Below are 15,121 nucleotides of genomic sequence, written 5' to 3' on the forward strand. Positions count from 1 at the left end.
ACAAAGAGTCTTTAAGGGACATTGGTAGAAAGCCTTTAACACATCAAACCAGTCTTTAATAAAAAAAGAACTGTAAGTGTCTAACTTTTCTTAATGTTAAAACATAACCTAACTCCTACAGCTTCAAACTACCCTACGGCACATCTCGTTTGGACATTCCAGGAGGTGTTATTCATTTTTCACTCCATAAGAATTTGTTAAAGGCCTTTATCCAGGAATTCAAAAAACGCATGGAAAGTAATCTTGCTTTCCAGGACCTTGGTCAAAGACAGTGCAGCAGTACAAGTAAACAAGTGACTTAATTACTTAGCACAATAAACTGTGGTAAAAGTGATAGAAACTAAACCCTAGAAATGCAAGGAAGACAGAGCAACTAAATATGTCAAATCTTCACAGGAGGTAGCACTTTTAACCAGAATCTCAAGGAATAATGATTAGGTTTAGGGAAGAGAAGGTGGCAAGAGACAAGAAGCATTCCCAAATTATGGAACGGAATGCTCACAGTCACTGGTAAATAAGACGGTGATGTGCTTAGGAACAATGGGGACCGTGGGTGTAGCTGAAGTACTCAGAAATAGTATAAAGTAAACAAATAAGGGAAAAGGCTGGGATCAAGCTACACATGAACCTAACTGCCCTGTTAAAGAGAGCAGATATCCCAAGGTGGGAAATAAATAGAAGGGCGAGTGCCTTAGTAGCATCAGAACCCAATTAGAGAGCATCCAAGATGGAGGATTAGGGAGAGGCTGGAGTCAGTTCTCTACCATAACAACAACTATATTTCAGGCAGAAATTGTCCGCAACAATGGATCTGGGGCTCCGGAAATACAGGAAAGTTTGGAACGAAGTGACAGAGAAGCTGCAGGGAGAGAATGTGAAGGATCCCCTCAGCCCCAGCTCCTGGTGCCCATCACCCACACTTGGGGCAGAAAGTATCCAATTCTCCAGTCTCTGGCCAGTGGGCAGCTCCACATCAAAAACGCAGTGGAAGACCACTCTCCCAAGAACAGGACACAACATATTCTAGCACTGCTAGCACTATGCCAGCTTTTGGCCAACAAATTTGGACTGTGGAACCACTGGCAGTTTAAACCCACCCATCCTTCCGAGCCATTGTCTGGAGTCAGCAGGGAGCTTCTCAGCCTTCTGAGAGCTGTGGGGAATAAGGTGCTGAAGAGTGCCATCTACCTGTAAATGAGGAAAGCGCACCTCCGGGAAGACAACTAAAAGGTTTTTGGGCAAAGAGGGCCTTATGCTGGGCAGGCCAGGAAAGTGCACTCTTGGGGAAGCAGAATTAAAGACCTTATTTAGGCATCTGTAACTGACCTTCTCCTTGGGACCCTGTGCAGCGAGTGTGCTCCCCCTTCGTGGGTCCCTAGCCCAGCCCTTGTTGGGTATACTGACGAACCAAGGGTCAAAGAAGAGCAGTAACACAAAGCCAAACAACAACAAAGGCTTTGACAAGAGAGAGAATCTGACCTTTGGAGTAAACTCACCAAGAAAATCCAATGCCCAGACAGCAGCCAAAAAAAACAAACAAACACCATATTAAGAAACAGGAAGATATGGCCCAGTTAAAGAAGCAAATCAAAAAGTCGGAAGAGATACAGAATCTGTAACAACTAATTAAAGATATTCCAATAAATATCCTAAACAAATTCAACAAGATGGCTAAAGAGTAAAGGATATTTAGAAGACACTGGGTGAGTATAAAGAATAACCTGAAAGCATGCAAAGAAAAATAACAGATCTTATGGGAATGAAAGGCACAAGAGATGAAATTAAAATACACTAGAAGCACGTGAATTTGAACAGGAAGAATAAAGGATCAGTGAGCTAGAAGGCAGAGCATCCGAATTCAAAAAGACAAAAGAAAAGATAGAGAAAAGACTGGGAAAAATGGAGCTGAGTCTATGGGAACTGACTGACAACACAAAGCACAGAAACATTCATGTCTTGGGAAGAGAAGGGAAAGGGGGCACAAAACATCTGAGGAAATATTGGCCAAGAACTTTCCAACTCTAATGAAGTTGATATCCAGTTGATATACCCTGCATTGATATCCAGGTCCAAGAAACTCTAGTACCCTAAACCAAGTAAATCTGAGTAGACCTACTCCAAGACACATATTAATCAGAATGTCAAACAGCAGATAAAGAGAGGTTCTGAAAGCAGCAAAAGAAACGAGATTCATTATATATAAGGGATGCCCAATAAGACTAAGCACCAATTTCTCATCAGAAACTATGGAGGCGATGGAGAGAAAAACTGCCAGCCAGGAATTCTCTATCTGGCAAAACTGTCCTTCAAAAATGAGGAAGACTTTAACATATTCACAAATAAGCAGAAACTGAGAGAGTTTTTTAACAAACTCTCTCTTGGCCCTACAAGAAATACTAATGATAGTTCTGCAGGCTGAAAGGAAAGGAGAGGGGAGACACGCTTGGAGAAGAGTATAGAAATGAAGATTATCAGCAAGGGTAACCAAAAGGATAAAAAGAGAAACAAAAATAAGATATGAAATACAAAAACCAAAATATAAAATGGTTGAAGTAAATACTTCCTTTACAGATATAACATTGAATGTTAATGGATTAAACTCCCCCATCAAAAGACAAAGATTGGTAGAATGGATTAAAAAAAAAAAAAAAAATGCTGTCTACAAGAGACTCACCTCAGACCCAAAGATACAAATAGGCTGAAATAAAAGGCTGGAAAAAGAAACTCCATGCAAACAATACCCAAAAAAAAAAAAAAGCTGGGGTAGCCATACTAGTATCAGACAAAATAGACTTTACATGCAAAACTGTTGTAAGAGACAAAAAAGGACCTTATATATTAATAAAAGGGGCAATCCACCAAGAAAACATGACAGTTATAAATATATATACACCTAACCAGGGTACCCCAAAATACATGAGGCAAACACTAGCAAAACTGAAGGGAGAAATAGAAGTTTCTACAATAATAATTGGAGACTTAAATATGCCACTCACATCAATACATAGAACATCTAGAGAGAGGAACAATATGGATCAGACGACTTGAATACAATAAATGAACTAGATCTAACAGACACATACAGAGCAAGAGAGCAGGATACACACTCTTCTCAAATGGTCATGGGTCATACTGCAGTAGAGACGAATCACTGGGTCAGAAAACAGATTTTAATAAATTTAAAAAGATCAAAATTATACAAAGTACTTTCTCTGATCATAGTGGAATGAAGCTGGAATTCAACAACAGGCAGAAGACTGGAAAATGCACAAATGTATGGAGGTTAAATAACACACTCAATACAATCAGTGGGTCAAAGAAGAAATTGCAAGAGAAATAATATCCCAAGACGAATGAAAACAAGAACACAACATATCAAAACTTATAGGATGCAGCAAAGGCAGTGTTAAGAGGGAAATTTATAGCCATAAATGCCTACATTAAAAAGGAAGAAAGAGCTAAAATCAAAGACCTAACTATACACTTGAAGAACTACAAAAAGAACAGAAAACTAATCCCAAAGCAAGCAGAATGAAAGAAATAACAAAGATTACAGCAGAAATAAATGAAATTGAGATTTAAAGAAAAAAAAAAAAGAATCAACAAAATCAAAACTTGGTTCTTTGAGAAGATCAAAAAATTGACAAGCCCTTAGCTAGGCTGACAGAGAGAGAGGAGATGCAAATAAATAAAATCAGAAATGGGGGGGGGGGCATTGCTACTGATCCCACAGAAATAAAAAATATAATAAAAGGATACAATGAACAAATGTACTCCAACAAACTAGACAACTTAGATGAAATGGACAATTTTTTAGAAACACATAAACAACCCATGTTGACTCCAAAAGAAACAGAAGATCTCAACAAACCAATCACAAGTAAAGACCTCCTAAGAAAAGCCCAGGACCAGATGGCTTCACAGGTAAATTCTACCTGCCAATCATTCCAAGAAGAATTAATAACAATCATGCTCAAACTCTTCCAGAAAATTGAAGAGGGAATGCTACCTAACTCATTTTACGAAGCCAACATCACCCTAATATCAAAACCAGATAAAGACACTACAAGAAAGAAAAATTGCAGACCAATGTCTCTAACATATACAGATTGAAAAATCCTCAACAGAATATTTACAAATAGAATACAGCTGCCCATTAAAATTATACACTATGTTTAAGTGGGTTTTATCCCAGGTATGCAAGGGTAGTTCAACACAAGAAAATTTATATAATACACCACATTAACAAATCGAAGGAGAAGAAATGCATAATCATCTCGATAGATGAAGAAAAGGGATTTAACAGAATCCAGCATCCCTTCTTAATAAAAACACTTCGAAAGACAGGAAAAGAAGGAAACTTTCTCAACATGATAAAAGGGTATATATGAAAAACCCACAACTAACATCATACTCAACGGTGAAAGATGGAAAGCTTTCCCACTGAGATCAGGAACAAGACAAGGATGCCTACCATCACCACTGTTATTCAACACTGTACTATTAATTCTAGCTAGAGCAATTATGCAAGAAAAAAAATAAAATAAAAGGCATATAAGTTGGAAAGGAAAGAGTAAAACTTTCAGTAATGGAGATGATATTATCCTATACCTAGCAAGTTCTGAAAAATCAACAACAAAGCTACTAAACGTAATAAATGATTTCAGTAAAGCAGAGGGATACAAGATTAACACACAAAAATCAGTAGTGTTTCTACATATTAATAATAAGCAATCTGAGGAGGTAATCAGGAAAAAATTTCATTTACAATATCAACTCAAAGAATCAAATATCCAGGAACAAAGGATGGAAAGGACCTACATTTAGAAAACTACAAAGCATTGCTAAAACAAATCAAAGAAGACCTAAATAAATGGAAGGACTTGTGTGGTCAAATACCGGAAGACCAAGTATCGTTAGGATGTCAGTTCTACCCAAATTGATTTACAGATTCAACATAATCCCAATCAAAATTCCAACAGCCTACTTTGCAGAACTGGAAAAGCCAATTACCAAATTTATTTGGAAGGGCAAGGAGATGTGAATAGCCAGAAAAAAGAACAATGAAGTTGGAGGACTCTCACTTCCTGACTTTAAAGCATACTACAAAGCTACAGTGATTAAAAACAGCATGGCATTGGCATAAAGACAGACATTTTCACCAATGGAATCAAATTACGAGTTCAGAAATAGACCCTCACATCTATGGTCAACTGATTTTTGACAAGTCTGCCAAGTCCACCCAACTGATACAGAGCAGTCTCTTCACAAATAGTGCTGGGAGAACTGGATATCCATATCCAAAAGAATAAAAGAGAAATCCTATCATACACCTTATATAAAAATTAACTCAAAATGGATCAAAGAACTAAACATAAAAGGTAGAACCATAAAACTCCTAGGAGAAAATGTAGGGAAGCATCTTCAAGATCTTGTGGTAGGCGATGGTTTCTTAGGCCTTACACCAAAAGCATGTGCAATGAAAGAGTAGATAGATAAACAGGACCTCCTCAAAACTGAATACTTTTGTGCTTCAAAGGATTTTGTCAAGAGGGTGAAAAGAGAGCCTACTCAATGGGAGAAAATATTTGGAAACCATGTATCTGACAAGGGTTGACAATTTTAGATATATAAAGAGATCCTACAACTCAACAATAAACAAACAACCCAATTAAAAAATGGGCAAAGACATTTTTTTCCAAAGAGAAAACACAAACGGCTAAAAAGCACATGAAAAGACGTTCAACATCACTAGCTATTAGGGAAATGCAAATTAAAACTATAATGAGATACCATTTCACACCTACTAGAATGGCCACTATTTAAACAACAAAAAACTGCAAGTGCTGGGGAGTATGTAGAAAAACTGGAACACTTAATCACTGCTGGTAGGGAATGGAGAATGGTGCAGCCATGGTGGAAGACAGTTTGGTGGTTCCTCAGGAAGCTAAGTATAGAATGCCATATGATCTGGCAATCTTGCTACTTGGTATATACCCAGAAGAACTGAAAGCAGGGATGCAAGCAGATATTTGCACACTGATGTTCACAGCAGCATTATTTACAATTGTCAAAAGATGGAAACAACCCAGATGTCCATCAACCGATGAATGGTAAACAAAATGTGGTATAGACATACAACAGAATATGGCGCAGCTGTAAGAAGAAATGAAGTCAATGCTCATGAGACTACATGGATGAACCTTGAGGCCATTATGTTGAGTGAAATAAGTCAGATACAAAAGCACAAATATTGTATGACCTCACTAATATGAACTAACTATAACTAGCAAACTCATGGTGTTAATATCTAGAACATAGGTCACAGAAAATAAAGAGGGCAGAGAATGGGGAGCTGATGCTTAATTTGTGCAGAATATGTAATAAGGATGATTACTGATGTTTGGAAATAAAAGAAATTCACGGGAGCACATTATAATGAGTGTAACTACACCAGCGATAATATGTGGGTATGGTGCAACTGTGGTTGAAAGGGAAAGTCTAGGGTCATGGATGTCACTATAAGGAAAGCCAGAGGATGAAAGAAACATGGGACTGTATAACATAGTGAACCCTCTTGGGGTGAAAATGTTCTAGAACTGATTGTGGTGATGCATGCACAACTCTGTGAATATACTAAAAGCCATGGATTGTACACTTTAGATGGACTGTATGGTATATGAATTTATCTGAATAAAACTGCTTCAAAAAGAAAAAAGAAAAAAAACAATTAGAGATATAAAGCCTAGCAAAGCATATTTGGGAATCTGTTTATTTATGGAAATCCACATACACTGATGGATAAGGTCATGGGAATGGATGAAATTGCCCAAGAAGAGTATGTCAAGTAAGAAGATGAGAATATGTAAGATTAAACCAGTTATACTTAAGAAATGGGCAAATAAACTAACATCAAGGATGAGGCCTATAAAACACAGAACCAAAGGAACGCCAGGAAGAGAACTGACACAGAAGCTTAGAGAAGTTTTAAGAAAAGAGTGTTCAGTAGTGCTGGCAAAACATCATGAAAGAGAAAAATTTAAATGCAACAACTGGATGTTTCCTATACACAGAACCACACAAGATGTGTCTCTGGCTTCTTTCACTCAGAATATTTTCAAGGTTTGTCCATGTTTTAGCATGAATCAGCATGCTATTCCTTTTTATTGCTGAATAATATTCCATTGTGTGGCTATACTACATCTTGTTTCTCTACTTACCAGCTGAAGGAGATTTGTATTGTTTCTACTTTTTGGTTATTAAGAATAATGCTACCACAAACATTCTTGTACAGGTTTTGTATGGACATGTCTGTAATTCTCTTGGTCACACACCTAGGAGTGGAACTGCTGGATCATATGGTGACTATGTTTAACCTTTTGAGGAACCACCAACTGTTTTCCAAAGTGGCTGCATCAATGTACATTCCTACCAGCACCATATGAAGGATGATTCTAATTACTCTGCATCCTCACCAGCACCTGAATTATAGCCATCCTAGTAGATACGAAGGGGTATCTCATTACGATTTTGATTTGCATTTCCCTAATGACTAATGATAGTGAACATTTTTTCATGTGCTTATTGGCCATCTGTACATCTTCTTTGGAGAAATGTCTATTCAAATCCTTTGTCCACTTTTTAATTGGGTTATTTGTCATTTTACTTTTGAGTTCTAATAGTTCTTTATATATTCTGGATACTACTACATCATTATCTCCCATTCTTTAATTTGTGTTTTCACTTTCTTGATAGATCAGTCCTTTGAAGCACTAAAGATTCTGATACTGATGAAGTCCAATTTATGCATTTTTTCTTTTGGTTGTGCTCTTGGTGCCATATCTAAGAAAACTTTGCCTAATCCAATGTCCTGAAGATTTACACCTCTAAGAGTCTTGTTGTCTAAGCTCTTACATTTAGATCTTTGATCCATTTTGATTTAATTTCTGTATACTGTGTCAGGTAAAGACTCAACTTCATATTCTTACATGTGGATATCCAGTTGTCCCAGTACCATTTGTTGAAGAGACTATTCTTCCTCTTTTGAATTGTCTTGGCACACTTGTCAGAAACCAATTGACCATAAATGTGTGAGTTTATTTCTGGAATCTCATTCCATTAATTTTTATGATCATCCATATAGTACGGCACTGGTTTTTAAAAATCCCACACTAGAGTATAAAGAGCAAAGAACTTGGGGTTAAAAAAAGGGGGGTGTTATGGGGAGTCAAGTCCCAGCTCTGCCTCTTACTAGCGGGGGTCAGCTCTATTAATACTCATTTTCTTCCCCTTCACAGAACTGTTGAGATTTAAATGAGATGTAAAATTACCTTGCAAACCATTAAAAATTACAAGATTAAGTTGTATACATATATTGTTAATGATTACGCTTAGTCCTCCTGAATTAGTTTGGCAGCCAGCAATTTAAAAAATAACAGTGAGAATACTTCAAAATCTGTTACTAAGGAACAGTGCCTAGCACACAGTAGGCCCTCCATAAATATTTCCTGAGTGAAATTAGCTGTTTTCCAATTGTTTTATATTTTTTTCATTCATTTTCTAGGACTGCTAAGATTATGAGATAACACAAATTTAAAAGCATCATACTTCAGGTTCTTTCTTTAACAATTATTTCCTTAAAAAAAAAAATCAAGTAAATTTCTCTTAGGCTATTTCTTGCATTTTAATAATATCCAACGTAAGCATTAAAGAAGGTTTTCTCCATATCACATCTAATAAGGAAAGGGAAATCGAAATTACTAACAAAGTGAATTCTATAAAATTTAATAACCTGGTTTAATTGGCAGTTCTTAGTTACAACTGGTAATCTTCCAGTAAAAAAAAAAAAAAACTCTTTTTTTGCTTCTAGTAGTTTAAGATCAAATTGTTCAGAGAGAAGAACAATCACTTTACAACCAGCAATATGGAAGAAATTTCCTTAACATAGTTTTACTCCAAGAAATTTCAAAGATGAAGTCCTTCTATTTTTTGAACTTTACTGACATATAATCACCTACCATAAAATTCACCCATTTTAAGTGTGCAATTAAGTTATTTTTAATAAATTCAAAGTTGTGCAACCATTACCACCATCCAGTTTTAAAACATTTCCATCACTCCAAAAAGTTCCCTCAGGCCCATTTGCACTCAGTCCGCAGCCCACCTCCAGGCAGCCAAGAATTCACTTTCTGGATATTCTGTTTACATGGAATCTACAATATGTGATCTTTTGCATCTAGCTTCTGTGACTCCGTGTAAGTTTTTATAGTTTCTTCCATGTTGTAGTATGTCAGGAGTTCATTCCTTTTTATCGCTTAACAGTATTCCAAGTTTCTCTAAGTCTACAATAAAATAACCTACACTGTGTCCTCTTTTACAAAGAGGTAAAAAAAAGGATGAGTTGCCCAAAACTCTACCCTTTGTATATTCCACACTACTGCTGCTATCTTTCTACAATACTAAGCTGATTGCTTTCTCTCTTTAATGGCTCTCATGACCACTGTAAAGCAAAGTTCAAGCATCTTGGCACAGTGTAAACAAGCGGCCAGGCCACCCTGTGCAGTTTCATTTCCTACCGCTTCCTTCTTGAACAGTTTATCAACTATCAATGCAGAGGCCAGGACGTACACTTCCCCCTGCTCTCTATCACCTTTACCTCTTTGCACCCATTTGTTTTTGGAAATTCAGCTTTCAGAGACCAACTCAGGACATCGTCTCCCAGCACCAGTTTCAGCCTCACTTTTTCAACTGTACCATCTCAGTACAGTACTTTTATTCATTTTACTTCTTAAAACCATGCCACAACTGTTTCCTATCTCTCTGACCAAACTCATGATCCCAGCACCTAACCCAGTTTCTGAACTATTTGTTCAATTAAAGTGAATACATCCTTCTGCTTACTGCATTAAAGAAGATCAAGTGCTGGGATCAAGTCTATCTTAAAACTGATGGCAAAAGAGACGTAACAGAAGTAGTATAACACAACTTCAAGGTCAGGGAAGTGGTCTACAAAACAGGACATAAACCAGGGGTCAGCAAGCAATGGCCCACCAGCCAAATCCAGCCCACTACCTGTGTTTGTAAACAAAACTTTAACGTAACAGTCACACTCATTATTTAATGTCTTTTTCATGGCTGCTTTTTCCTACAATGGCAGAGGTGGATACCTGCAACTGAGACCATGTGGCCCAAAGAACCTCAAATATTAATTTACTCTCTGGCCCTTTAAAAAAAAAGTTTGCAGACATGGTATATATCACAGCCCTTGGTGTGGGGGAAGAAAATATTAGAACTTCCTTTGTAAAAATTTCTTCATCTCATCCTTTTAAATTTCTAATTCAATATGTTTTCTAATTTAATAACGTATTAGTATAACAGTGATGCATATATTTCCTAAATTTAAAAATATACATACATTGGGGAAGAAGGTATCCTCCAGATTTTGTGTTACTAATACACGTGGCTCAATAAAAAATAAAAATAATTAAAAAAAAAGCCAGTAAGTCTTAGGACCAGTTTTTAGCAATAAAGGTATTACATGAACAACTGGGTTCCATAAATCACAGACAAAGAGGCCTAGAATTAAACTTCTGCTAAACCAAAATGGTAAAAACATCTCTAAAGAATCTTTTTAAGGGGCTAAAGATTTGTTGTTCAAAATAATACTGGCAGTTAATATTCTTCAAGTTGAAGGCAATAAAATATAAGCTACATAAATCGAAACTGCTTAAAAGATGACTATTTTTTAAAAAAGTTTTATGGCAGAAAAACAGAATATAAATTTATCCCTCCACCTCATAAAAAGCTCAATTGTCTGATATAATTAATATAAATGTACACACTAAGAGAATATTTCGATAACTAAGTTTTTTAAATTTCTATCTTTACTTAACAACTTGATGTAACTTTGTAACCAAAGTGTCCCTTAGCTGTGATACTAACCCAAGGCTCTGAAGAGCCGAGGAAATACTGAAGTCCTCACTGTATAGATCTGGAGCTGAGGAGGGTGGTTTCTTATAACTCAAAAGTTGGGTCTGCTCATCATCAACAACAAATTATTAGCTGAAGCTAATTTACCAGCTGAACCTGGCTTCATCAGGTTAGGGTTGCCATTCTATGTTGAATCAGATTCTCCAACAAATAGTCACAGCCCCCAGAGAAAACTACACTCTACTCTGCTCACCTTTAAGGCTTTCTCTGAGGCCTTCCGAGATGACTAGCATCAGACTTTTGAGGAAGGCTAGCCATTAGACAAGGCATTTCCCCACGATCTGACTGCTTGCCGTGACATCCAGGACCAGGTCGGTCCTGTACCCAGGAATCACGACCCTCCCTGAGGCACCATCAGCATGAGACAGTCAGTGCACTTTAGCACTTCTTGAAAACCACTGGGCTGCTCCTTTAGCTGAAAGGAAAAAAAACATCAAAACCACAACAAACAAAACAAAGGGGGGAAAATCAGTATTTCAACCTGAAAAGTACAGAACGTGGGGAAAAACACACCAAAATAGCCTTGTCTAGATAAAATGTCGCCTTGCCTGGATGTTAACATCATAGTATCAACATTGTTCCACTCACTGCACAAAACTTATTCCTGTATTAATAGGAACGAGTATTCCTACTAATACAATGCAATAAGTCAGAAAAGAGCAACTCAAAGTAGAAATTAAAAAAAATACAGAAATGCAGCTAATATCAGTATAATCAAGACTTTCTAAGACAGGCAGCCTAAGGCTTATAAAAATGCCCATCCAAATACCAAATATTCAGCATTTTCATGCTCTTAAAATGTGATCTGAAATAAACGTAAATAGGCTGAGTGTAACAGAAAATTGCCACTGGCACCACTCACGCCTGCTAATCAATCACAGCTCCTCTTACACAGAACAACCGTGAGCTGCATTCCCTGACTGACCTAACACCAAAACAAGGGGCACCTCCCACCCTCCCACCCCTCCCCACCCCACCCCCACACACATGGTGCTCTCATCCTCACACTCTTGATGAGTCCAGCGCTAAAAAGCTGGTAAATATATAACAGGATGATCTAAGGCTTATTATTTAATTTGCTTCTTTAAAAAAAAAAGTCTAATTATAGGAATCCAGAGATAAAATTCTACTCATTTCTCTCTTTTCAAATACAAAATACTTGTTTCCTAAACAATGTTCGAAGGCCAGATAAAGTCTTTGAGGTTACTGTTTTAGAAGTTTACTCAGAGCTCCTTTACAACATCCTCAACATAAACATAATGAATACTTTGTCTTTCACACAATTATTTTATATACCTTTCTCTTATTATCCTATATAACCGTCTCAGGGAAGGCTGATGCCCGAAACCTGGAAACCTGGAAATAATGCTACACAGGTGTTCTTACTTATTCGGAATATGATTAAAGCTTTGGACCTCTCTCCCCAGAAAAAGTGAACATACATATCTGAAAATGATTTCAGTGAATTCACAGAACTCTCTGAACCTAACCATGGACCTCAGGGGTTCAGAAATCCCTGTCAAATACTTTCTTGCTTCTTCCCTTACGTATCATCTTTGGCAACCCAGGGAATCTCTCAGATTTCTGCCTTCCCGTTCACCACTGGCTTAGTTCTGGTCCTCCTCGTGTTTTTCCTGGGTTGTTCCACATAGTTTGCTAATTCTTCCCATCTTACCAGCCTTCAATCCATCCTCTTTCACCTTGCTGGCAGAGGAGCCTTTCTAAAATGCAAATCTGCTCAGGTAGCTCACCTGCTACAACCTTTGATACTGCACTCACAAACAGACTCTCTGTGGTAGGGCGTCATCTGGCCTCTACTTACACTTCAGGGATCCACCCCTCCCACCTACACTCAGAACACCCCAGTCATAGCATTTATGGTTTCGAATCCATGGTTTTCATGCCCTCACTTCTGCACACACACTGTTCCCTCTTCCTGAAATGTCAGGACCCAATTCCCTACTCATCCCTCAAAACTTAGCTCCTCTCTTTATGCTCTCTCAGAACCTTCTAGTTCTGCAATAAGATTTATCTCAATGCCTTACAACTACTTATTCACTTGCTTGTCTCCAAAGACAGTAAGTTTTCTAGGAGCAAGAGCCTTGCTTAATTCCACTCTTGTGCCCCCATTACTTAGAACATAATAGTACCAAATATTCAAGCACAGTGTTGCCATTATTCTTGCACACAACCAAAGTTACCATGTATCACAGGAAAAACTGTAGCTGAATCAAACTAAAATATATTCTAACGAGTCAAAATCTGAAGAATTTATCCTGGAAGGATATTTTTAGCAGCAACACTCTAGAAAACAAAAAGTTTAACTATTACCAATTCTTTATAAATTGCTCTCATCTGGGTTGGGTATATATTTTTTTAAATGATACTACTTGCATGAACATTCAGACCAGGCATTGTAACTTAGTAAGAATACCAGACTACTACTCAGTCCTTTGAACACAAACTCCAAAGCCAAGGAGAGCAAGGACATGGCAGATAATGTTGATTACTCCCTTCTTGTTCTTATTCATTTTCCCCTCTACCCTTAACTTGTACTTGGCTGAAAAAGAGCCCTAGTCAATACAGCACACAGTACTCAGTCTAAAAAGAGCCCTTGGGAATAGCGTACACCAAAAGCAGTAACTACAGGTTGATTACAGTTGGCATGGAAGCTAACATTTCAGGGCTATCCATCATCTATTCTAAATCCTACCACACATATTAGAGAGGATACTATTGAAAATATCCACAGAAGGCCAATTCCATAACCCTTCAAAACCCATGCCCAACAAATCAGGCCAAAGGGTAAAGGTCAAAACTGGGTTTTAAAAGTTGAACTTCCATGTGAGACCAAGGGAAGAGATATTTGGTGCAGGATCTATATTTTCTAAACAATATAACTTCTACAGTTTGTTCAAACACCGTAATTACATGGAACTTTGAACAGGAAGTGAAATATGGTAGGTTTACATAGGTTAGAGTGAAATAGCGATACATCCAAAGTAATCTGGGCAGAGAATAAAAATATGTATGAGGAGCTGGGGGAAAATGTGAAAGTGTTGAACTTCCTCACCTGGGTTGTTGCTGATGTTCTCACAAACACTGAGGACTGGCAGTTTGGTGTGCCAAGCCCACTATCTTGGGGCTTGTCCTTATGAAGCTCATTACTGCAAAGGAGAGACTAAACCTGCTTATAATTGTGACTAAGAGTCTCCTCCTGAGTACCTCTTTGTTGCTCAGATATGGCCCTCTCTCTCTAGCTAAGCCAACTTGGCAGGTGATCTCACTGCCCTCCCCCCTACGTGGGACCTCACTCCCAGGGGTGGAAATCTCCCTGGCAATGCAGGAGATGACTCCCACGGATAAATCTGGACCCGGCATCGTGGGACTGAGAACATCTTCTTGACCAAAAGGGGGATGCGAAATGAAACAAAATGAAGTTTCACTGGCTGAGAGATGGTGGGCATTCTTATGCACTATACAGATAACCCTTTTTAGGTTTTAATGTACTGGAACAGTTAGCAGCAAATACCTGAAACTATCAAACTCCATCCCAGTAGCCTTGACTCTTGAAGACGACTGTTTAACAATATAGCTTACAATGGGTGACAGTGTGATTGTGGAAACCTTGTGGATCCCTTTATCCAGTGTTTGGATGGATGGGTAGAATGGGGACAAAAACTAAACGAAAAATACGGTGGGATGGGGGGGATGATTTGGTTGTTCTTTTATACTTTTATTTTTTATTCTTATTCTCTCTGGTCTAAGGAAAATGTTCAAAAATAGATTGGGGTGATGAATGCATAACTATATGACGGTCCTGTGAACACTTGACTGTACACCATGGATGACTATATGTTGTGTGAATATATCTCAATAAAACTAAATTTAATTTAAAAAAAAAAAAACCTATGCCCAAGTTTAACAATTTTAAAGGTCAGGAATTAATTCTTTTTATCTTAAACAAATACATTTTGCTGATCTTATAAGTCAAAAACATTTCTAGAAAGGAGATAGTGGCAGGCAGCAAGTGGCTGAAGAGGCATTGGAGATATCTGCTTGTGAGGCAAAGGTGCCTACCAAACTATGAATGATACAAGAACTTTACTCAAAATTAAAGAGTACCACAATA

General features: G+C 37.6%; 1 protein-coding gene across 2 annotated transcripts in view; it reads right to left on the reverse strand.

Moving 5' to 3' along the window:
* INTS6 (integrator complex subunit 6) overlaps positions 1-15,121 on the reverse strand; it is a 97,983-nt gene that overhangs the window by 50,828 nt on the left and 32,034 nt on the right. The window contains exon 1 of one of the 2 annotated variants that reach the window (XM_037799679.1): positions 11,183-11,269. The exons of the other annotated variant lie outside the window; for it this stretch is intronic. The gene's annotated coding sequence lies outside the window, so the exon portion shown is untranslated. Of the gene's footprint in view, positions 1-11,182; positions 11,270-15,121 lie in introns of those variants that run through there. 2 annotated transcript variants of the gene reach the window in all.

This window comes from Choloepus didactylus, chromosome 12, assembly GCF_015220235.1.
Source record: "Choloepus didactylus isolate mChoDid1 chromosome 12, mChoDid1.pri, whole genome shotgun sequence".
Lineage (NCBI taxonomy): Eukaryota > Metazoa > Chordata > Mammalia > Pilosa > Megalonychidae > Choloepus > Choloepus didactylus.